The following is a 19412-nucleotide window of genomic DNA, read 5'->3' on the forward strand; positions in this document are numbered from 1 at the left end:
TAAATTATTAATTATTTCTATTTCTAGTCCCGAATAGTTAGGCACAATATTTAAGTCCCTTCAAGTGAATTAGAACTGTTTTTTTAATGAATTACTTTAGCTATATAAAGATCGGTCAATTACAAATATGTCCGAATATTAAAGAAGTAATCATAAAATTTACTCATTAATATTCTGACCGAACCATTTTAATCAATGATGGTTTTTGTTAACGTAACTTTTATCACCAGTAATTTTATTTTCACAAATGTTTTCCCTTTAGACTATATATTTATTAAATAAACAAAGATTTTATTATGATTATGCAAAACAAATATAATAATATACTGATATACCGATGTTAAACATTTCAACTTTTTCACACACGTGTAATGCGACAATTTACATATAAAGACGAGCAAAATTATTGGCACAGAGCCAATTGGAAAAACAAGGAAAAAAAAACCTCAAATATTAACCACAACAAAAATATATATTTTTTATTTTTTAATGTTAATTTATTGCTACAATTGTATATCACTTGTAGATATCACAAAACACCAACGATATCAACTAGAAAGAAAAAATCCATTTCATAGTTGAAATCAAATTATTGGCTCACTTAAGGCCGGTACTATGTTCATTCTTGCGAAAAAATTTTATAGAAATCATTATTTCGCACATAGAAGGCGGTATTTATTTAGGTAACTGGGAGCGCTATTTAGCAGGCAGCGATTTTGAATTAAGCGATTTATTACACCCAAACATACACAAACACATACTCCTAGCATTATATTTGAAAAAAAGAAGAAGAATGTGCAATTATTTACATATTTTAGAAAATAGTTTTGTTATAGAAAAAAAAAAGAAAATACAATACAAATCTAACAAATAAGCTTCACTATATCAAACCAATATTTTACTTATATTTATTCATCACATATTTTATTTCACATACATAATTCACATTCAAATATAACAGGTTGGCTGATAAGTCCCCGGTCTGACACATAGATGGCGCCGCTAGTATTAAATGCATATTATTTTTATATAGTACAAAAACAATATTGAATGTGTTCAAGAGGATATTAAGAGGCTAACAGATGAAAACCAGCAATTGAAAGCAGAAATTCAAAAGCTCAAAAGTGAGAAAAAAGAGGATGACAGACGTTTGCAGAAAGTTGAAGACATATTGGGAAGAGCCAAACTAATAGTTAGAGGGTTACCCAAACAAAAATCTATGTTTGGAGCCATTAAGAATCTTTTTCGGTATAATTTAAAAATGAGTACGGAACCCGAAATAGAGAGATTGCATAAAATCCAAGAAACCCATGATAAGATGACAATTTCAGTAGAGCTGACGTCGACAAGAATGGTGGCAGAAATTTTGAAAAGAACTAAGAACCTGGCGGGCTCGGATATATACATTGAGAAGGTCCTAAGTGGTACACGTCTTGAAAAAAAGAAGATTATGTTATTGCTAAAACGGGAGCTTCAAAAAATCAACAAAAATAAAAGGATTGGTGTAAGAGGGGAGCAGTTAGTTATAGAGGGAAAAACTCTTTATTGGAACTCGCAAAACGAGCTGAAGCATGGTCATTCTAGTGGACTGGAGGTGCTGAAGAATTATTTTGGAGAAGCCATACATACAGTAAATATAAATTATGAGCATTTTTCCAGTATTTTATGTACAAAAAACTAAGAAAAACAAACATTTTTACAAATAATAATATTAATAATAATAGAGATAATAATAAGGGCGAAAAAATTTGTAATATTATAAATGAAAATATCAACCAAGAAGAAGATGCAAAGCAAGAAGAATATTTTTTAAGAACTCTTTCATACAATGTTCATGGTCTTTGGAGCAAAAATCTCTACCAGACTTTTTATGAATATTTAAACAGTTTTGATGTCTTTTTACTATCGGAAACATATGTCGAACAGAAAAATCAAGCAGAATATGGAAAAAAAATTAAAGATTTCAATATTTATTGGAAAGCAGCATCTAGAAACAGTAGCAGAGGAAGAGGTATAGGTGGTCAATTATATGGTGTCAAAAAGGAATTAGAAGGATTAGGTTTCAAACATTCAATTACACATCGAGGAACTCAGGATATACTCCAATGTGAGTTTACTACATATAAATTTGAAATTCTACCAACTTGTTTAAGGGGAGCAAATTGGATTGACGATTTCGAGACCTTAAAAGCTGCTGTTGATAACAACGATCGGCCAAAAATAATTATTGGGAACCACAACATTCGTATTGGCGAAGAACAAGAAATTCCTGAAGAAATAATAGGAAGCTATTCTGAAATTAGAAAGTCTGAAGACAAAATAGTTAACTCGAATGGAAGAAAATTGAGTTTTGTAACGATAATGGTCTGGTAGTGCTAAATGGGAGAATACTGGGAGACGTAAATGGAAAATTTACGTTTGCAAATACTAATGGCAATTCTGTAATAGACCTAAGTGTCGCCTCATTGGATATAATGAAATATATATACAGTTTCGAAGTAGAAGACAAAATCTGGTCAGATCATTTTCCGATAGTGCTTACGCTAAAAGTCCCTTCTAAAACTCACATCAAAGACAGTGCCTATATCAATGATTTACCACAGGTTTTGAAATACTGTAAAGTACAAATATATGCTGATGATGTCCAGCTTTATGGAAATGCTTACACGCACGATGCTATCAATATGTTCCAGAATATTAACGAAGATCTGCAAGGTGTACAAAACTGGGCTTCTCAAAATGGACTATTTCTTAAACCAGCAAAATCCAAATATATCATTATTTCAAAGAGAAAACGATACACTGAGTTCGATTATCCTCTTAAAATAAACAACACGCCGCTTTTACGTGTTGTTACGGCATCCAATCTGGGCATCACATTCAATGAAGAACTTACATGGACAAATCACATTAATGTTACCGTCGGCAAGGTCCATGGAATGCTAAGAAACTTATGGGCAGTCCAATACTTTACGCCTTTAAATATACGCATGTTACTCGCTAAAACTTACCTGCTTCCAGTACTTCTGTATGGCTGTGAAATCTATGCTAGTTGCGATTATACTGATTTGCATAAACTGAAAGTAACCTTCAATAATATTGCCAGATATATATTCTCGAGAAAACGTACAGAAAGAATTTCATCTTTCGCATACCAAATTTTTAACATGTCTTTTGAAAATGTTCTAAAATACAGATGCTTATTGTTACTGCATAAAATAATCAATACAAAAGAACCAGATTACCTTTATGATCGACTTATGTTGGCGAGATCTAACAGAGGAAAAGATTAATCCAACAAAGATACAAATGTCAAATATCTGAAAGGCAATTCTTTATCAATGCTATTCGTCTTTGGAACAATCTTCCATATAATACTCAACTGATTGGTAACGCATCATATTTTAAAAAGGAAATATCAGAAGCTCTTTCTTAAGTTCAAGCTCAATATATGTCAATTATATAATATTAAACATACAATTCTTAAAACTCCATCAAACCACCTAATTAATGTAACCCCATATTTAACTTCTAATCTATGCTTGCACTGTCATTAATAAGGATAAGTCCTTGTAGTGCTCGCAATGTCAACATAAAATAAATAAAAATAAAAATAAATAAATAAAAAAAAATTGGCCTACTGCCAAAACTGAAATGGAAAGATGCAAATAAAAATGACTACCAACACTCACTAGTACCAACCTTCAAATGATTCGTGTCAAAATTTGACGTCTGTAAGTCAATTAGTTTGTGAGATAGAGCGTCTTTTGTGAAGCAACTTTTGTTTTTGTGAAAAAATGGAAAAAAAGGAATTTCGTGTTTTGATAAAATACTGTTTTCTGAAGGGAAAAAAATACGGTGGAAGCAAAAACTTGGCATGATAATGAGTTTCCGGACTCTGTCCCAGGGAAATCAACAATAATTGATTGGTATACAAAATTCAAACGTGGTGAAATGAGCACGGAGGACGGTGAACGCCCGAAAGAGGTGGTTACCGACAAAAACATCAAAAAAAATCCACAAAATGATTTTGAATAACCATAAAATGAAGTTGATCGAGATGGCAGAGGCCTTAAAGATATCAAAGGCACGTGTTGGTCATATCATTCATCAATATTTGGATATGCGAAAGCTCTGTGCAAAATGGGTGCCGCGCGAGCTCACATTTGACCAAAAACAACAACGTGTTGATGATTCTGAGCGGTGTTTGCAGCTGTTAACTCGTAATACACCCGAGTTTTTCCGTCGATATGTGACAATGGATGAAACATGGCTCCATCACTACACTCCTGAGTCCAATCGACAGTCGGCTGAGTGGGCAGCGACCGGTGAACCGTCTCCGAAGCGTGGTAAGACTCAAAAGTCCGCTGGCAAAGTAATGGCCTCTGTTTTTGGGATGCGCATGGAATATTTTTATCGATTATCTTAAGAAGGGGAAAACCATCAACAGTGACTATTATATGGCGTTTGAAGGTCGAAATCGCGGCAAAACGGCCCCATATGAAGAAGAAAAAAGTGTTGTTCCACCAAGACAACGCACCGTGCCACGACGGCAAAAATTCATGAATTGGGCTTCGAATTGCTTCCCCACCCTCCATATTCTCCAGATCTGGCCCCCAGTGACTTTTTCTTGTTCTCAGACCTCAAAAGGATGCTCGCAGGGAAAAAAATTGGCTGCAATGAAGAGGTGATCGCCGAAACTACCCAGCAAAAACTCCTATTACCAGGTATGAGTACAAGTATGCCTGCGCCAAATTGGTAACAACTTCCTCGTACATAGATCAGTAGTAATACTTTTACACGGGCATGACATTGGAGGAAAGTACTTCCGTGCAAGCATACCAGCAGTCGAAAAATAAGTACTTCTTCGCAAGCATACCAGCTCTCCAAAAATAATATCTTTACCATAAAATACCCAAAAAGTGTGAACTCACCCCTGTTGTTTTGTAATCCAACACACTATACCACGCTCCACGACATGGATCTATACAATGATGTTATTTTGTAATATACATTATGTACTATACAACTTTAGAAAACAAAAGGTATATTTTATTGGCAATTTTTTTTCTGAAATGTAATTTGTCATTACTTTTCGCTACTATTAGCGGTGCCCACTGTAGAGCCGAACCCGGACATCAAAATATGATTTTGATGACCGGTATTAATAGAAAGAATCACTTTTTTCCTACACAGGTAAGTTATTATTTTTAAATCCTAGGTAACACTGCAAGTAATAACTTTTTGATTACCGGCATTACTGAAAGAATCACTAGTGCTTACCCAGTTTTTGCTGGGTAAGACTTATTTTGAGGCAAAAACGAAGGAGTACTAGCAAAATGGTATCAAAAAATTGGAAGGTCGTTATAATCGTTGTATCGTTCTTGAAGGGAACTATGTTGAATAATAAAAACGAATTTTGACAAAAAAATGTGTTTATCTTTGTTAGACCGGGGACTTATCAGCCAACCTGTTACATTGTGTGTGTCCATGGTTGGTGGTTGCTGCTTGCTATTACAAAATTAATAATTTATTTTTCTTGGGCAATTGATCTGCTACTTCTTTGATCCTTTGTATATTTTCGGCACAAAAATATGATCCGTGTTTGCGTTATGAACCCACACAAATAGTTTTAATAAATAAATTATTTCTTACGGCCTATTTCTGATCTCCGAACGAAAGCAATTGCGAACGAACGGCAGTCACTCACTTTCGTTTATATTTGGGTTTCTCTAACTTCCTTTCTTTCGTTCTCATGGCTTATGTTACTGTCAAAGATAATTGAGAAGAAGATGCAGTCTTGCCATAGCAAAACTGAAGCACCAGAGGACTCTGCCAACAAAATATCATAAAGTTTGCGTCGACGTGTCTCTCAAATGTACTGCCGTTTGCGTCGGAAAATATCGTAACATTAGCTTTTTTCATAAATTTCTGAATAAAAACCCGCAAAAGCAATAACAAAACTATTGTAGAAAATTGAAATAAAACGTATGTGTATTTTAAAGCAAATATTCATTATGGTTTTATGTGAATATTGCCGTTTTAAATTTATTCCTGGGCAGAGCTGCTTTGGAAAAAATTGACAAATAAAATAATTTTTTTCTCATAGCCCTCTACACCTTGACATGTGTTTTCTCTTTATGAGAGCACAATGCTTAATCTTGTCATACTCAATTATCTTTGTTACTGTCAAATGTTAATATTACCAGATCTCAATTATTTCAATTACTTGAAAAAGGCCCATACATTTTAAAAATTATTTTCCATAAAATTCAATCTGGCATTTATTTTGCAAATTTTTCTCATTACTGATATATGGTTTAACTCAATATTTTTTTTAAGAAATTAGCCCTCGTAGAGAGATATGTATTTGTATTTCTATATATCTGCAATAATTAGTTTTCGGTTTTCCTTTTAATGAGTCTTTAATTCCAAATGTATGCATTTGTTCGTTTTAGAATTTCCTTTAATCGAGCTATATGGCGGTTATAAAGAGAAATAGATCGATATAAACCACTTTTATCATATATTTGCACCAAAAAGCGTTAATCAATTGATCAATTATTAAGTTTTTTCTCTATTTATGAATGCCTTTTTCCTCAAAACGAAAGGTTTGTCCAAAGTGAGTGGATTTGACATTTCTGTTCGACAAAATGCGAACGAATGGAGTTCGAGAAACCCAATTTTAGTGGTAACGTTACGTTTTCGTTCGCATTGATTTTCGTCTCACTTGTCGTTTAGATAGAGCGTAGAGAAACCCAAATCAGCTGATTTTCGTTTTGTATGCGAACGGACAGCAGAATTCGGATATCAGAAATAGGCTGTTAATTCACATTGCAAATGGCGCCATGCTATAAACGTCAGTTTTTCAACTCGAAAAAAAAAAAAACAAAGTACCACAAATGGAAAAAATTTCGCTAGTTTTTCGCATTTTTTGGTTTTGTATAGAGTTTCAACGCAAAAACCGAACAGAGTACCGGCCTTTATGGGAAAATAATAAAATTTTCAATTTGTAAGACCAGTGTCTTTGGGAATTGAAAATGTTTTCTATCATGAAAACAAACTGAACAATGTTATATCAATAATATTTTCATTGGGTGTGCCAATTTTTTCGTTTATGACAAAATCCATTTTATTTGCCATTTCTTTAATTTCTTTAAAAGCAATAAAAAATTTTTATTAACATCATTAATATTATTAACTACCAAGTAGTATACAAGCGTAGTATTAAGTTAAGATTTAAATTTATTAAGTATTGTTTTTTGTTGTGGATGATATTTGCTGTTGTAGTCCAAACATCTCTCTGTGTCGATAATTTTGTTCGATACTGTACATATATTTCTGAGTTAACCTTATTATAGTGACATCAATAGGAAATTCGAATGTCGAGCGGGACGTGTAAAATTTATGTAAAATTCGTGTACCCAGAAAATGCTTTAGTCCATCCGATATTGCGCCACCCGTGCTGGACTCCATCACAATCGCATTATTCCGAGGAGGACCCCTCATCTCTTTAAGTCCACGTCTCGACTAAAGACTTACAGACTTACATTTCCCATGTCAACCTTTTTCTTGCGGAAAACATGTTGTACAAAGCGCTTTACAGCCTGCCCACACAGAGAATACAGATTGGTTGTGATAACCGAATATATTGCCAACCTCCTTTTGGCAGTTGCACCAATTATCTGTTGGCAGTTGTGTCACCCGACATACTATATATGGAGTTGGTTGTATCAGACGATGGAATTGGTCGTTGCTCCCTTCTTCATTTGGTTGTGTCACCCAACTTAAATAGCACTATAACCGAATAAAAAAATTAATTTCATTTAAATTTTATTTTATTTATATATTTGGTTTAAACGCATTTAAATATTTGTATTAATGATGTATAGCTAAATACAAAGTATGATACCAAATTAATGTCCTTAAAATGTTTTAGCGGTTGAAACCTTAAATTTAATACACACCCTATTATGACCTTCAGTTGATAGTGACTTTTTTTTAAATATTAAAAGGTATAAAAATTAATCTGTATTACCAGTTTGTGCATATAAGTTATTTTTGGTCGCCATCTGTTCCTACAGACACGTTTAGACAAGCAAGCCAATTTTGAAACCACAAGTTATGAACTTCTTCTTATTGCTGAGTACGTCCCGATAGCCCGTTGTACAATGTTAGCATATTGGATTATTGTTTAAAATAAAACAAACAAGTATATACGGCCGTAAGTTCGGCCAGGCCGAAGCTTATGTACCCTCCACCATGGATTGCGTAGATACTTCTTCTAAACACTGCCATCCACAATCGAATTACTTAAGTTGCGGTAACGCTTGCCGATGGCAAGGTATCCTCCTAACACCATCTTCTAAATTGTATGTAAGTCCATACGTGGTATATATTAAATTAAAAAAGGTCGATCAAATACGTATGTAATTCAGTTTGACAAAATAGACATAAAATTTTGACAAAATTTTCTATAGAAATAAAATTTTAACAAAATTTTCTATAAAAATAAAATTTTGACAAAATTTTCTATAGAAATAAAATTTTGACAATGATGAAAATTTGATTATAAACCAAATAAAATTTTAACAAAATTTTCTATAAAAATAAAATTTTGACAAAATTTTCTATAGAAATAAAATTTTGACAAAATTTTCTATAGAAATAAAATTTTTTGTGGATTATTTTTGGCTCGAGTGGCAACCATGATTATAAACCGATATGGACCAATTTTTGTGTGATTGGAGATCGGCTATATATAACTGTAGACCGATATGGACCAATTTTGGTATGGTTGTTAGCGGCCATATACTAATACCACGTTCCAAATTTGAACCGGATGGGATGAATTTTGCTCCTCCAAGAGGCTCCGGATGTCAAATCTGGAGAACGTTTTATATGGGGGCTATATATAATTATGGACCGATATGGACCAATTCTGGCATGGTTGTTAAAGATCATATACTAACACCATGTTCCAAATTACAACCGGATTGGATGAAATTTGCTTCTCTTGGAGACTTCTCAAGCCAAATCTGGGGATCGATTTATATGGGGGCCATATATATATAAGAACCGATGTGGACCAATTTTTGCATGGTTGTTAGAGACCATATACCAACACTATGTACAAAATTTCAGCCAGATCGGATGCAATGTGCTTCTGTTAGAGCCTCCACAAGCCAAATTTGGGGATCGGTTTATATGGGGGCTATATATAATTATTGACCGATGTGGACCACTTTTTGCATGGTTGTTAGAGACCATATACCAACATCATGTACCGAATTGCAGCCAGATCGGATGAAATGTGCTTCTGTTATAGGCTCCACAAGCCAAATTTGAGGGTCCCTTTATATGGGGGCTATACGTAAAAGTGGACCGATATGGCCCATTTTCAATACCGTTCGACCTACATCAATAACAACTACTAGTGTCAAGTTTCAAGTCGATAGCTTGTTTCGTTTATGGGGTCTTAGAGCAATATTTCGATGTGTTACAAACGGAATGACAAAGTTAATATACCCCCATCCTATGGTGGAGGGTATAATAAGATTTGTTAGATTTTGGTCCATTCATGTTTACAAAAAACAGTTCAGAACCTACCACTTTACTCATAGCGACCTCTCTGTGAGATTCCAAGTAGATTTAATGATATATCCTGGAGGTATATTATTAAATCCGATTGGGGTGTGCCCTATAATATACCCAAAATAAATGATCGACTTCATAAACGTGACGTATCCTTTACTTACGTCCATTAGTTACAGTCGTTCATCATCAAAAGAACACCTTGGACTGCATTGTGGATGCCAATAAAACTTGCAGCGGCTTTAAAATCGTCCGTTGTGATGTTTAATTTGAAAGAAAAAAACAAGTATATATGGCCGTAAATTCGGCCAGGCCGAATCTTATGTGCCCTCCACTAAGGATTGCGTAGAAACTTCTACGAAAGACAGTCATCCACAATCGAATTACTTGGTTTGTGGTATCTTAAATCGTTTTCTAAATTGTGAGTTAGTCCATACGTGGTATATATTAGACAAAAAAGGTATGTGTAGGCAAGTCTACAAATAATTACGAATCGATATGGACTTTTGGACGGTACGTAGGGAGCCAGAATTGAAATATGGGTGTCGCTTATATGGGGCCTATATACAATTATGAACTTGATATGGACCAATTTTTGTGTGACTGGGGATGGATTTATCTGAGGGCTTTATATAACTATAGACCGATATGGACCTAGTTAGGCATGGTTGTTAGCGGCCATATACTACCACAATGTACCAAATTTCAACTGACTCGGATGAAATTTGCTCCTCCAAGAAGCTCCAAAACTAAATCTCGGGATCGGTTTATATGGGGGCTATATATGATTATGGACTGATATGGACCACTTTTGGCATGGTTGTTAAATATCATATCGGATTAATTTTGCTTCTCCAAAAGGCACTGGAGTTCAAATCTGGGGATCGGTTTATATGGGGGCTATATATAATTATGGACTGATATGAACCAATTCATGCATGGTTGTTGGATGCCATATACTAACATCACGTACAAAATTTCAACCGAATAGGATGAATTTTGCCCTTCCAAGGGGCTCCGGAGGTCAAATCTGGGGATCGGTTTATATGGGGGCTATATATAATTATGGACCGATTTCGACTAATTTTTGCATGAGTGTATGAGGCTATGTATTAACACCATGTACCAAATATAAACTGAATCAGATGCATTTTGGTCTTCCAAGAGGCTCCATATACTAACACCATGCACCAAATTTCAGCCGGATCGGATGAAATTTGCTTCTATTAGAGGCTCCGCACGCCAAATCGGGGGATCGGTTTATATGGGGGCTATATATAATAATTGACCGATGTGGACCAATGTTTGCATAGTTGTTAGAGACCATATACTAACACCATGTACCAAATTTCAACCGGATCGGATGAAATTTTCTTCTCTTAGAGGATCCGCAAGCCAAATCGGGGGATCGGTTAATATGGGGGCTATATATAATTATGAACCGATGTGGACCAATTTTTGCATGATTATTAGAGACCATATACTAACAACATGTACCAAATTTCATCCATCCGATGCTTCTATTAGAGGGTCTGCAAGCCAAATTCGGGGGTCCGTTTATATGGGGGCTATACGTAAAAGTGGACCGACCGAACAACTGCTTGTGCCAAGTTTCAAGTCGATAGCTTATTTGGTTCGGAAGTTAGCGTGATTTCAACAGACGGACGGAATGAAGGACGGACGGACATGCTCAGATCGACTCAGAATCAGAGATGGTCTGTATCAAACTTTTTTAGGTTTGCGACTGTCGCAAAGTTGCAAACGTCACATACACGTCGTAAATGTAGAAAAAGTAACAAAAGTCGCAAACTCTAAAAACTTTAGTCGCGTCAGCTAGGCAGCGAATTCGATGATATGCAAGACGATTGTATGTGCGAAGAAGTTTCAATTCTTAGAAATGTTCACAATTTTCGGTTTCAGTCCCCACATTTTCCCTATTGGCTTTTGCACGAGTACAGGGTAACCGTGGATTTTCTCGTCCTTACTTAGCTTTAAGTGAACTTAAGTGAACTGTCCAATATAACCCCAAAGTATTTTGCACACTCACCAACGGGAACTTCGATACCATCTAAGAAAATAGGCTTGACCGTGGGAAAACTTTCACAAATTTCTGCAGAAACTCACATCGAATGCTGTCAAACTAAATTAAAAAATGTTCAGGATTTCCACTATTCAAAATTAGGTTTTTTACAGTAGGTTTACGACTTTTGCGACATACGTATTATACCGTCGCAAACGTATGTCGCAAAAGTCACAGTTTGTGACAGGCCAACCCTGCTCAGAATTTCACCACGACCCAGTCTTAGAGCAATATTTCGATGTGTTACAAACGGAATGACAAAGTTAATATACCCCCATACTATGGTGGAGGGTAACATATAATATATTCTTTGAGCACCAAACCATTAACAAAAACTGAAGTGACATTTAAAAACAGTTCAAATAGGATTCGGTTGTGAATACTTTATGTCAGTGCTGATTACTAAATGGCAGTTACGAAATTTATTTAAAGTTGGTCGTGCCAACAGAATCAAAAAAAAATCTTCAAAATATATAGATTTTGTTGCTTCAACCATTTGTCTTATATCACAAACGAAATTCTATTGAAATGATTGCCAAATGATAGTAAGCATGAAAAAATGATTGCATTAAAGGAAATAGATTGACACAACAATACATAATTATAAATGTAGAATTTTCATTATCAGAACCGATTTCCAACCAAATACTCGTAGTTCTCTGTGTGCAATTATATATTCAAGTGTTCTCCTCCATTCTGCCCACCGGCTACATCTAATTGTATGCTCGCCATTATACGTGTCCCCTTCTTTCCCGTAAATGCGGTTTCCTGAGCTGTCTTTTCCCATACGGTATAGATGCTGTCGAGAGTATCCGTACACAGAAAGTGTCGATTTTCCAGGTCTATAGCCGCATGGACTCGCTGACAGATCTGATACACCCAGAGAAGCAATATGATCACCCCCGAAAGAAGTTTGAAGAGCAAAATATTATTTTTGGACGATGAACAAGGAAAATGTTTATTCACTTATATTGTTGACTCAGAAATATGTTCGTTAACTTGTTTGTAGATCATAACAAGTTAACGAAAATCACGTTAAATTAAAGACTCAATAATAACATATGATAGTAATATCCTTTTTCCACAGGTATTTTTAAGTAAATATATTAGTTCATTTTATTTTTTAATTTTTAAGCCTTTACACAACTTCATTTCCTTCTTTGCACTTTTTTTCATTTTTTTCCAAAAAATCATTTACTGAGTTTTCTATTCACGTTTATGTGTCTATCATAAAAATTTTAAACCTATTAATATTTAATTAAAAATTATTGGCATTGTGATATATTTTCAAAATTCTCATTGTCTTATTTACGATTATTTTAACTGCTTACAAATTCTTTAACTTTTTTCATATCTATATCATAAATATACATAAATACATAAACTATACACAAATCGATGTCTTTATACTATAAATCATATATCAATTATTAAAAACAAAAATTACAATTGAAATGGTAAATGCTTAACATAACTGACACAAAGTAACAGAATGTACACAACATGCAAAAAAGGGAGGAAACGGAAGTTTAAAAAATACAGTCACATTAGGGGCAGCATTAACATTGAGTGTATAACAATGGAAATTTATCGTCATTAGGCCCTTGTTTAATGTTGTTATATTACTTATAACTATAAGAAACATATGTTTTTCTATTTATATTATGGTTACCAGATTTCAATAAAAATTCATCACGGAAGTGGTTGGAAATCCCCAACGAAATGTCGGATGTAAATATGAAATAAAGTCTTTTGGTTGCATATTACAGAGGCCTTGAAAGCCTGTCCTATAGGAGATAACTATAAGGAAAACCAAAAATAAAGAATAATAAGGTCGTACAAAATTTAACAATAAAAATATTAATAATATTTTTTCTACAATATTAATGCCTTACGTAGTCTGGTAGTATGTGTCCAGTCATATAATACCTTCCTTGTAAAGTAGTCTACAACTAAAGTATTCTGAAACGATATGATATCACGGTTGCCACTGGTGCCAAAAATAATCTACAAAATTTTAAGAAAATTTTACAAACAATCTACCAAACTAAAAAAAATATATATATATATTTTAAAGTTGTTGATCAATTCTTTTGGTTATTATGAAAAACAATGTTTTTCTATTCGAAAGAATTGATTTTCTAATTTATTTTAGAAGTTTATTTCAATATTTGATTTAACTTTCACCAAAAATAAAAGTTACTAATTCTTAACAAGTATATACGGCCGTAAGTTAGGCCAGGCCGAATCTTATGTACCCTCCACCATGGATTGCGTAGAAACTTCTACGAAAGACTGTCATCCACAATCGAATTAATTGGGTTGTGGTATCTTTAAACTTCTTAACATCGTTGTCTAAATTGTTTGTTAGTCCATACGTGGTATATATTAGACAAAAAAGGTATGCATAGGTACGTCTACAAATAATTACGAATAATCTACGTACTGTGCAAAAGCACGGTACGTAGAGAGCCAGAATTGAAATATGGGGGTCGCTTATATGGGGCTCTTTACAGTTATGAACTTGATATGGACCAATTTTTGTGTGAGGGGATCGATTTATCTGAGGGCTATATATAACTATAGACCGATATGGACCTAGTTAGGCATGGTTGTTAACGGCCTAGCACAATACTAGCACAATGTACCAAATTTCAACTGACTCGGATGAAATTTGCTCCTCCAAGAGGCTCAGAAACCCAATCTCGGGATCGGTTTATATGGGGGCTATATATGATTATTAACTGATATGGACCACTTTTGGCATGGTTTTTAAATATCACATACTACCACCACGTACCAAATTTCACCCAGATCGGATGAATTTTGCTTCTCCAAAAGGCACCGGAATTCAAATCTGGGGATCGGTTTATATGGGGGCTATATATAATTATGGACTGATATGAATCAATTCCTGCATGATTGTTGGATACCATATACTAACATCACGCACCAAATTTCAACCGAATCGGATGAATTTTGGTCTTCCAAGGGGCTCTGGAGGTCAAATCTGAGGATCGGTTTATATGGGGGCTATATATAATTATGGACCGATTTCGACCAATTTTTGCATGGGTGTTTGAGGCCTTATATTAACACCACGTACCAAATATCAACTGAATCAGATGAATTTTGGTCTTCCAAGAGGCTCCGGAGGTCAAATCTGATGATCGGTTTATATGGGGGCTATATATAATTATTGACCGATGCGGACCAATTTTTTCATAGTTGTTAGAGACCATATGCTAACACCATGTACCAAATTTCAGCCGGATCGGATGAAATTTTCTTCTCTTAGAGGCTCCGCAAGCCAAATCGGTGGATCGGTTTATATGGGGGCTATATAGAATTATTGACCGATGTGGACCAATTTTTGCATGGTCATTAGAGACCATATACTAACACCATGTACCAAATTTCAGCCGGATCGGATAAAATTTTCTTCTCTTAGAGGCTCCGCAAGCCAAATCGGTGGATCGGTTTATATGGGGGCTATATATAATTATTGACCGATGCGGACCAATTTTTGCATAGTTGTTAGAGACCATATGCTAACACCATGTACCAAATTTCAGCCGGATCGGATGAAATTTTCTTCTCTTAGAGGCTCCGCAAGCCAAATCGGTGGATCGGTTTATATGGGGGCTATATATAATTATTGACCGATGTGGACCAATTTTTGCATGGTCATTAGAGACCATATACTAACACCATGTACCAAATTTCAGCCGGTTTGGATGAAAGTTGCTTCTCTTAGAGCGTCTGCAAGCCAAATTTGGGGGTCCGTTTATATGGGGGCTATACATAAAAGTGGACCGATATGGTCCATTTGCAATACCATCCGACCTGCATCAATAACAACTACTTGTGCAAAGTTTCAAGTCGATAGGTTGTTTCGTTCGGAAGTTTGCGTGATTTCAACAGACGGACATGCTCAGTCCGACTCAGAATTTCACCACGAACCAGAATATATATATATATACTTTATGGGGTCTTAGAGCAATATTTCGATGTGTTACAAAAGGAATGATTTCAACAGACGGACATGCTCAGTCCGACTCAGAATTTCACCACGAACCAGAATATATATATATATACTTTATGGGGTCTTAGAGCAATATTTCGATGTGTTACAAAAGGAATGACAAAGTTAAAAAAATATTTTAAAATTGTTGATCAATTTTTTGGTTATTATGAAAACGAATGTTTTTTTATTCGCAAGAAATGATTTACTAATTTATTTTAGAAGTTTATTGCAATATTTGATTTAACTTGCACCAAAAAGGAAAGTTACTAATTTTTAAAAATGGGATGTTCCAATACGCAAATTAAAGTTGTTGATATGGAATTTATAGAAAAATTTGTCAAAATTTTATTTCTATAGGTTAGGCTAAAATTAGGCTAAAGTGGCAGCCCAATTAAGTTTCAGGCTCACTTAGACTATGCAGTCCATTGTGATACCACATTCAACTAAAAGTAGCTATTACATATGCGCACTTCTAGTTTTAACCACTGAAACTTCTCGATTATTTTCTTCTGTTGAACCAACCATATTGTTCCAAAAACATTAGTAGATTGTTTAGGTTAACATTTCCCAAGTCCGCCAGTAATCTAAAGCTATATGCCCCTAAAATTCTCACACAAGAGGTGTTTAATTAATTCCTTTTCCTCCGCATCATGACAGCTCATATAATAGTCATTATCCCTTTCCGACCGTGTACGCACAATTGTGCGGGTAAGTTTAAGTCTCTTTAATTTCTTTAATATATGACGTACTGCGATAAGAGCGGCAAAAAAATAATGGTATATGCTCTCTCTTTGTCTAAGAATGTGAAGAACCGTTATAAATATTTGCTTTTCATATTAATTTTGTAGTTTCAGCAGTGTACTTTGCGCATTTGTAAAAATAAGTGGAAGATGTAAGTTTGCAAATATATTAAAATTATTTGAATTGTGGAATATTTCATCAAACAAGTGTTTTCAATAAGAAAACATTTTAAATATTGTATGCACACAGTAACTTCGTGATTATTTTGTGTTTTTTGATATTTTTACGCCCGGACTTTTACCGGAATTTACCGGACTGCAACAATTGTACGTATCCTGAAAAAAACAGGATACAGGATCAAACTGAACAAACTTAATAATTTAAAATGTTCTATATACACATAAATAACAGAATTGAAAAATTTAGGAAAATCTATCACGTGGATCGGCTATAGGTCGGAAAGGGTTATACATTATATCAGGAGTGATATGTGACGTCTTGAGAACACTAGTATATCTAGTGTGCGGTTTAAGTTGAAATGGGTTCCTATTTGCTTAGTGTCGTTACAACCCTTACAATTCTCCCATCGATCATTTGCCATCATAACAACCTTCTCACGCAGTAAGAGCTTGCAGATAGAGCTTGCAGAGGCATTCCAACAGATTCTAGTTCCCATGGAATATGTAAGGTAGTCCCTAGTTTCGCAGTTCCCCGGTACACTGAAAAAACAGTGAACCCACCAGGAAGAAGACTTGGTTAATTTTAGAAAGTTTTGAATATTTTTAGAAAATTTTAGCTAAACAGTATTACAAACGCCACCGTGGTACAATGGTTAGCATGCCCGCCTTGCATACACAAGGTCGTGGGGTCGATTCCTGCTTCGACCGAACACCAAAAAGTTTTTCAACGGTGGATTATCCCACCTCAGTAATGCTGGTGACATTTCTGAGGGTTTCAAAGTTTCTCTAAGTGGTTTATCACAAAGGACTGAATAGTCTAAGTGAGTCTGAAACTTAATTGGGCTGCCACTTTAATTTTAACCTTAAGTGGTTTCACTGCAATGTGGAACGCCGTTCGGACTCGGCTATAAAAAGTAGGTCCCTTGTCATTGAGCTTAACATGGAATCGGGCAGCACTCAGTGATAAGAGAGAAGTTCACCAATATGGTATCACAATGGACTGAATAGTCTAAGTGAGCCTGATACATCGGGCTGCCACCTAACCTAACCTAACCTATTACAAACTCTGGCATCACGCCGATATCACAAAAATAAGTAAATATTTTTCGACAAATTGAAGAAAATTTATTAAACAAAATAAATTTTTTTCGCTTGTGAAATAAAATTTTGAAGTTTGCAGCAAAAAATTGGACATCAAAATTGCAAGAATGTCTTTAGTGACATACGAAGTTCATGATGGACGCATTTGTAGTAAAGTTTACAAATTTAAAGAAATAATGACCTATTTGGTGAGAAATAAGAATTTTATGCTTAATTTGTGTATAATTTGTTCCCGTTTTTAATTAACTAATGTACCCAAAAAATTATTAGAGTAAAGGAAACTTTCGTGTTAGCCTGATATCGAAACAGGCAATTGACGTCCAAATGCATTATATTATATATATTATACAATTATTTTTCGAGCTTTATGGACAGGTATAGATTAAGGAACATGGTTAATAGAGCCATTGAAAAGAAAACGCCAGATACAAATCTATACACGCCTGGACTGTACATGTTTCGGTTCGGGCGAATGAACCTTTCCACAGCCTTTAGTATTGATCTGGCTGGGAGAGATAACTCAATTTTGGGCCCTTTATGCTAACTCCTTATGGAGAAAACATTTGGGAATTTTCCTCTTACAAATTGAATCATCTTTTCTCCCACTGTACATCATCTTTTCATATAACTTACAAGTCCCTTAATCTTATTTTTAACTTTCTCCAAACATAATAATTACATGAACTAACATAAAATTAAATTGGCTTTAGTGAAATAGAGAGTTCACTTTTTTTCGAGTGTATGTTCCTATGGTCAGATACCCATATTTGGTGAATATTGTACTGCTCAGCCATATATTGCGAGATTTGCGACAGTCAATAGCCGTTTTCATTGCAGGTTGACTGTCCGACTTTATATTAATGCCAACATTTGTTCGAACATTACTTCACAGCCTGAAACACACTATAGTGATTAGTTAATCTTTTCGCTATTCAAAGTTACAGGTCCTTAGAATATACTCCGAAACTTACATGTCCATCCAATTTGGAGCCATCAGTGTAGAAATCTATATAACGTTTATTTCCTGGGGTCCGTGTGCACCACCTCACTGCTGGGAATTAGAGTTTCAAACTTTTTGTCCAAACGTGGTCTCGCCGGAGTGTAATCCACTACGTTCGTCACATCTGCCATAATTTAGAGGACCGAACTGTAGAACTATAGAAAATTTTGTCAAAATTTTATTTCTATAGAAAATTTTGGCAACATTTTATTTCTACACTGAAAAAAACAGTGAACCCACCAGAAAACATTTAGTTATTTTTAGAATTTTTTTAATATTTTTAGAAAATTTTAACTAAACAGTATTACAAACGATGACATCGCACCGATATCACAAAATTAAGTAAATATTTTTCGACAAATTCAAAAAAAAATTATTAGACATAATTAACTTTTTTCAGTTGTTAAAGAAATTTTGTAGTTTGAAAGAAAAAATTGGAGTTCAAAATGGCAAGAACGTCTTTAGTGACATACGAAGTTCATGATGGGTACATTTGTAATAAAATTTACAAATTTAAAAAAATAATTAACTATTTTGTAAGAAGTACGAATTTAGTAAAACTTTTTACTTCACTTGTGTATAATTTTCCCGTGTTTTTAGTTCATTTAACTAACGTACACAAAAATTATTAGAGCAAAGGAAACTTTATCCATATTTAATAATTCCATGAACTAAAATAAAGTTAAATTG

The 19412-nt window shown here is 34.5% G+C and overlaps 1 protein-coding gene across 1 annotated transcript in view; it reads left to right on the top strand.

Moving 5' to 3' along the window:
* The window catches only part of LOC142232130 (uncharacterized), an 825742-nt gene that overhangs the window by 681673 nt on the left and 124657 nt on the right, over positions 1 to 19412 (top strand). The window lies entirely within an intron of this gene.

The sequence above is a fragment of the Haematobia irritans genome, chromosome 3, assembly GCF_050003625.1.
Source record: "Haematobia irritans isolate KBUSLIRL chromosome 3, ASM5000362v1, whole genome shotgun sequence".
NCBI lineage: Eukaryota > Metazoa > Arthropoda > Insecta > Diptera > Muscidae > Haematobia > Haematobia irritans.